Consider the following 7,383-nt stretch of genomic DNA (forward strand, 5'->3'; position numbering starts at 1 on the left):
AAAGAGTGAAAAATGTTAAGTATGCTCTTAGGGGTATTCTTTTCTAGTCTGGGCTAAATAATATAAAATGCTTTCTTGCTTCCTGCTCTGTTAGGCATATAGATGTCTGACCTAAGTCATGCTTCTTTTCTTTCTTCTAGATACAATGCCTTACAGTCACTATGTGGATGTTGATCTGCTTGTTAGATAGATCCTTGTGATTATGCTCTTTTTGTTGTTGTTGTTTGGGTAACTGCGACTGAGAATTTTATGCTGCTTGGAGGAATGGTTTGCTGCTGTTTTCTCAAGATCACTGGCTGCTATGGCTGTGTTACAGTTCTGCTGAAGAAGAAGTCGGCAGGGTGAATGACAGTAATTTAGCGAGGAAAAGTCTTGTGAGAGCCGAGGATCATGTTTAGCAGTGTTTGCAAGTCTGACTAAAAAGTTCATTGAAGTGCTAAGCAGAAAAGAAGCTTATTGGACTGGCCTTATTGCTTAAAGGGGGAAAGCAGGGATGGGATAAGGACAGGAATGGGGAGGATCAGAATTGCTTCCCTGAAAGATAAAGCAGTCCTGGAAGCCTATAGCCATATATCCAAGTTTGAATCAATATCCGATCATTTTCTAAGCTTCTCAGAAATCCCACATACATGAGCATTAAACTCAGTGAAACACTGAAAGGATAAATTGTGTCACATAAGTTCTGATAATCAATCTGCATTTTGATCACTGTGTTGAGTGACAACTACACTATGGTCTCTGAGCTGGGGAGCCAGAGATTGGGATGACTGAGGTCTTCCTCAGTGTCAGTGTGCAGTGCTAGTTCTTAATTTTTTTTGATTTATTGAACTTTTTACTAGACTCTTTCTGAAATTCTGTAGCCATCAGACTTGCTCGAGAATTTGTATGTAGCCAAACCACTCAGTATTACCAGTCCTCAGCATACATTACAAAGGATCACTTGAATGCATGGTGTCTCTGTTGTTGAATGTATGGTTGTCAGAATTGTCAGCTGATTTAAGGTAGCCAGGGGTCCAAATATACTTACGTTTTACAGGTCAGAGAAAATCAAATAAGAGAAATGCAGCAACAGAACTTAAATGAAACTTTTGACTGCTTGCTGGACCCAGGCCATTAGTTTTTCACTTCAAAAACTATATCCATATTAGTCTCACATTGATCTTTACAATTGTGGCAATAAACGTTTAAGTGGGACTGCTTCTAAGAAATGACATTAGTGACTTTGCATTTTTGTATCTGCTGTCACAGACTGGAGATGAAGCAACCCACTGTAATGAGATCTGTAGAAGAGCTCATCTTTAAAGTCCTTTCCCTGCTGTCCTGCAGCTTATGAAGGAAGAAAAATCTGGTTGCTACTGCATCAGCATGTTGCAGCTTGGTGAAGGATGAGCAGTTTAGGAAGTGCTGACTAGAGGAACTTGGTTCTGCTGAGCCCACTGGGTCCAAGATCCTCAGGATGGCTGGTTTCACTCCAGGGGAAATGCAAGTGCCATGTGTTTCCCAGACTAACCTGAAATTTCTCTTAACATTGGGCAAGGTTTATCAATGAGGTAAAATGCAACAAAGAAACACTTTTTTGCATTTGGAATCAGGTGAATGAATGTCACAGATGAGACTCTAATAGTTAACTACATATCAGTGTGAATTTATGATCATTGTCTAGCCAGTCCACAGCATTGATAAATTTAGTGCAAAGAAAGGTTTTACAGACTTTGCAGCTGGGGTCCCGACGGCTAGTCTTTGAGGCATTTTCCTTTGAGGCATTTTGAGTGGCCACTCAAACTCAACAATACTTTGGCTGAAGCTTCCTCTTCTGAAATCTCAGTCACAGAAGATCCTAGTCAGATAAATGCACCCATTATATTTCTGCAGCCTTGATGATCAACCAACTCTTAAGCTTACCTTGCTACTTATGAAATGCAGTCTATAACTATATAACTTGATAGCTGAAAGTGCTTTTCTGAAGTGCATCCCTGAACTAAGTAGCATTTAAACAACTATAAGAGCCAGCTTATTGATAAGTTAAGTCTTCTTTTACTGTTCAGATTTGCTTTATTCTGGAATGATTTGTGAGATAAACTCAATTGTCAGAGCAGTTTTAGCACAAAGTTTTTATATCTGTGTAGCGAGTAGCTGTGAAACTTTATTAGTGTTAATGAGGAATGTAAGCTTATCTCTAGTTTATGGAGAGACTAAACTTGATAAATGAAAAGATGAACTTGAGGACAGGAGTGTTTGTGGAATATACCACAGCTGCCCATGATACATAATGATGTTATTTTTTCCTGTTCTGATAGAAAGGAGAATGCAGTGGACTAACAAAACTTTGATAAAAGCTGAACACACCAGATTCTCATCTTTCATCCCTGGCAACACCTTCACAAATGATCTATTTAAATGAAGCTGATTTATATCATAAATATCTGAATTATCATATCTGAAGCAAAATACTGCTCAGAAGAGACATGGCCCTTCGAGAGAAAATAACTGAAGAAATTTTACACTGAGGCTGTCAATCAGTTGTTGACACAACTGTTTGGGGGTTGTGAACTGGATCAGGGAACCAGATAAGGTTAAAAATAATGCAAGCAGAAAGGGGACGCAACAAGGTACCAACTTACTTCTGTAAAAGGTGGGAGGTTTTGCACTTCCTCCTGAGCTGATCTGTGCTTCACACTGACACTCTCCTCCTTCTGGACAACAGCTTCAGTATTCGTCAGACCCTTCTGTGAGCTGATTTATTAGCTCACTAGGTGGACCAGCAGAAAACTATCCAACCCTGTTTTTTTAATCTGCCCTTTTAGCACATCAAATTAGCTCGAAGGAAGGTCTGTGCTAGTACCAGAGTTAGTAGAAGGCAAACAGCAGAAGCATGACCTCCTGCTTATGGTTTCAGGGAGTCATTTAGCTTAGTGCACCTTTGTAAAGCCTGTGCAAATAATTGTATAATTCAGTGTAGGGTAGGAGAAAGATCCAGTACTGAGCAAAACAAGTGGCTGACAGAGAGGGTAGAAAAGAATTCTGTTGCCAAAACCCCCTCTATCATGAAACTGGGGTTTCAGCATGAGAAAGAAGGTCAGCCTTTGTCTTTCTGTGTCAGTGTAAAAGTCACAAAATAAAGGGTCTGCGGAAGACTTGCTGCTTAGATACTGAAGTGCTGTATTTGGAACTTGCTGTAGGACTTTGAAAAAATTAGAGCTGAGTAAGAAATAGGAAATGGAGATTGTAAAGTAAATGAAGATTGTAAAGTAAATGGAGATTTTTCTGCTTTAAAACAAAGATAATCAGTGGAAAGATAAAATTTAGATTTGCTTATAGAGTGATTCTCTATCAGCTTATCATTGCCTGGAAAATAATTAATTTTGCATTTCAATAGCAAATTCCAGATAATGTCACAGGCTGCTGGCCAGATAGCCCTTGCTGGATTTCAACTGCACACACTCTGCATGTAGATCTTGTCCTTCTAGCTCTGATGATCTACCTTTGCCCTCTAGGGACTATCACCAATGGACCAGCTACATGATTTAAATTCGTAATACTTCAGCAAACTTAATTTCTTTCCCATTACAGTGATGGCTGTCTGATTAGGGGAAGCAAACTACCCGCAGTGCACTGAACTGAATTAGAAGTGTGCATGTGCAACTAGGATTTTTTCTGTCCTGGAGTCGTAGCAGATCGTCAGTAAGATGGAAGCATTAAACTCTGAGGTTAACACACAACATTTTAAACTAATAATTAAAATGCTGTGGCTAGCTTATATCTGCTCAATGCTGCTTAAAGTGAACATGTAGCTTTAATCTGGTTCTCAAGGACAGAGGCTAAATAAGCTCACTACCACCTCTGACATTACCACAGCCCATTTGTGATCAGTACTTGTGCCAGTAGTTTAACAAAGAAGCTGAAGACTGGACATTTCTGCCGGAGACAAGAAGCTTGTTTTGTGGATAGATTATGTCATTCCTCAGTTAGCTATGTTTACCATAATATTAGTTTCTGATTATTTGCAATGCACATTAAAGTTATGCTAAAATGTGACCAGCCATGGTTTGCATTAAAGTATATTGATACACAGAAATTCACCATGAGGACATGGTTTGACATGACAGGGATGTTGACGGATACCCATCATTATGGGAGTGCCTAACATTCCTGGTGGTGCTAAAACCCCTAGCAGAGTAAAGGTATTATTCCTAGTGCAGATCAGCACTTTGTTGTGCTGCTCAGCGTAACCCCACAGAGTTTCACTGGCACAACAGAGGAGGGGCAGGAGGAAACAGCTATGTTTTATCATTTGTGCCACTGAAGGTCTTTTCTCATTAGCCTAGAGCCAGACAACTAGAAAAGTAGCTTCTTTTTCTATTCTTCAGCTCTCATCTAAATGGGGAAGCACTTCTTCCTGTGCTGCTGTTCAATTGTTTCAGTTGTGCTGATGGAGTCTATGTGAGGCTGACTGTAAGTGGATCAGTGAAATGAATCAGCCAAAAAAGCCATTCCCATTCCTTACTTCAAATTCTGACAGTTCCGTTGATATTGTGTTAAACAACAGTCCTACATAGGTAGTTGCATAGCACAGATAAGAAAACCAGTTCGCCAAGGATAAAGGATAGAAAAAAACCCATTGGTTTGATTGTGGGCGAACAGTGGATAGAGCTACCCTTTAAATGAAAAGTGCAGTTTAAAACTGACTTTATTTGTTAAAACAGAACACTTTTGTGGGAAGGGCAATCTTGCATTTTACATCTTCCTCTGTGAGGCAGATTTCAATCACTCACTTGTATTCATGGAGAGGCTTTTACCAGTTTGCCTATGTGGGTTTGAAACTGGTGTTCTAGCCATACTAATTGTTCAAATCCTTTTCTCCTTGCTTAGTTAAAAGTATTGGTCATCTTGCTTCTAATTAGCCTCTTATAGTCCTGAAGAGGATGCAGCTTTATGACTACCTTGTTGTTGATCAGGGTGTCTTTTCTTTTGATAGGAGTCTGGTAGGTTGCACAACGTTAATTAATTAGATACAGGAAGAAACAGTTGTGGTGGTGTGATTTTAATAGCTACCTAAGATCTGAATGCATGACAAACTCAGGGTGACACATCCTTGGAAATATTCCTAGTGAAAACTGTCCTGGAGAGTGCATATCCAGAGAAGAAAATTACCCAGGGCAAGACTTGTCAGTTACTGCAAACTGAGAAGAGGCAGCTTGGAAAAATAAATTGAACATTGCTGTAAGAAGGAAATCATGCCAGTGCTTTCTGTGAGAGACTGAGCACACGATGAGGGTGAGGACACCCTCAGAGATGTCCTGCTCAGTGACACTTGAATGGGTCACTGAGGACGGAAGAATTTAAAAAGTCATGATTAATACTTGGTGTCTGTGACATGTCTTGCAGCAATAGAACATTCAAATCTTTTGCAGTGCTCTCACTGTTAATTATAGGTCCTTTCAATCATTAACATTGGGTAGATCACAGAGTCCACATCTCCTTGCAAGTTTAAGATATCTTCTTTGCCTCCGTTGTTTTTTCCCATCTCATCTAATTTTAAAACCCCCAGTTAACATGACAGCTGGTACCAACAGCATGCCAATTACTGAACTTCCTGAAATGAGAGGAAAAGAAAACACACTCTTTTTTGAGAGGACTTGAAACTTCTGTGTGCTGAGTATGGATGGGTGCAGCCTCCCCATTTTCTGCCTAGTAATTACTCCTATCTTGTTCTTTTGTATAATGATTTATATACAGACCTGTAGTGCAGCTGAAGAAATAGCCTAGCTGACTTCTTTCTCACAAAGAGGGTAAAATTGCAGCCTTGATTTGAAAATTAAGATTTTTTTCTTAAAACTCACCATTGTTCATTAGGTACTGAAGAGGCTTTTCTCCTAGAGGATAATACATTAGATTAACTTCAGCAAGGAACAAGCGCAGATCTTAAGTAATACTGGCATTACTTTCCCATAGCTTGAGTACATGGGCTGCGTTTTTGCAAGGGATAGCATTGCTGCATCAAAGCCCAGAGCACTGTAGACATGCTGCTAAGCAATCCAAACTCCTTGACAACAAAGCTGGAGGGCTTTCCCACAGACTTCTTTTTCCCAAGGAACAAGACAAACCATTTCAATTTTATGGGTACTTCCACACTATTTCACACTATAATTTCATTGATTGCTATGCTAGCATTATATTTTTATGTAAGTGAAAAAGCTGTGTTTAAAGCCTGGTTAGCAAAACTTTGCTAGGAGTTTAACTGAACAATCCCTAATTCCTTATCAGCTTTTAATAAAAGCATAGTACATACGATATATTCAAATAGTAAATTTGTTCTTTACATCTTTTCAGATAGATGTGAAGAAATAATACACACAGCGTATTTTTTTTTCCTGCTGTGAGAGATACTATGTTTAAGTGAAATGCTAGGCAGCTGTTTTCATTTTTCTGAGTGCTAAGGTAGGCTGGGATGATTCTGTATATGGGTTTTTGGCTTATAGGCTGGTATCATTACATTAAGGAGGTGGAAAGGTGTGATATAGCATGCTTGTAATGTTATCTAGCTGTAAAAATGCTAAGATTCTAAAAAGGGAATGTTAATTTGAAATGCTCAGTAAAATAGTAATGCATTGTATTTGCTTTTTTGTTTGTTTGCTTTGGTAGGGGGTGAGAGATTCACAAGAAAGAATTTCAACTACAGAAGTACTTGGGATTTATGTTTTGTTAACATTTGCCAGGGTTTTATTTTGCATGGACCAAGTACAAGCTCATGTTGACAATATACCATTTTTTTTCCAGCTGCTCCCCTATGTGTTAGCAAACTAAGATATTTCTATGACCATCATATTGCTTGGATTATGTTGTACCTTAACTCAGATGTAATATCTAATGGATTTGGAAAATTACAGCTCTTAGGGGTATTAAATATGGAACTTCTTCAAGTATTTAACTGTCTGACCACCCATTTGCCTATTGGAAAGTTAACAATATCCACCACAGGACTGTATTATCAAAATCTCCTTTAGACATGCTGAGTCATGTAAACAAACAGATTATGTATCTTGCAAAGTATGTCATTAGTGTTTATTCTTAACATGATTCTTAGATATTGAAAACACTGAACATATTGTCTGTTGCGCATAAACAGTTGAGCAATTAGTATGCCAAACAAACACAAGCAATATTCTCAACAAGGACTATTCAATTATTTCCACAGCATTCCATGAAAGCCTACCTGAATTAGCCTAGCATACTAAACCAGTATATTTTTTCCTAATACAAGAGATCTTCTGTTTATTTGAAACATCAGCTCTCATGAATTTGGCAGCCTAAACTGGAACCCACATGTCATCATGCCATTGAGCCAGCACTTTTCTGGAGTTTTGACGAAGGCATGTATACGTG

At 38.8% G+C, this 7,383-nt stretch overlaps 1 long non-coding RNA gene across 1 annotated transcript in view; it reads left to right on the forward strand.

Annotated features, from left to right (window-relative positions):
• Positions 1–6,497, forward strand: part of LOC133211111 (uncharacterized) — a 48,506-nt gene extending 42,009 nt beyond the window's left edge. Inside the window, exon 3 of the long non-coding RNA XR_009725116.1 lies at positions 6,331–6,497. This is a non-coding gene — a long non-coding RNA (uncharacterized LOC133211111). The remainder of the gene's footprint in view (positions 1–6,330) is intronic.
• The last annotated feature ends 886 nt before the right edge of the window (positions 6,498–7,383 follow it).

Source organism: Neopsephotus bourkii, unplaced genomic scaffold (assembly GCF_033783945.1).
Source record: "Neopsephotus bourkii isolate Nb327-2 ecotype Australia unplaced genomic scaffold, CSIRO-AGI_Nbou_v1 NB_567, whole genome shotgun sequence".
Taxonomy (NCBI): domain Eukaryota; kingdom Metazoa; phylum Chordata; class Aves; order Psittaciformes; family Psittacidae; genus Neopsephotus; species Neopsephotus bourkii.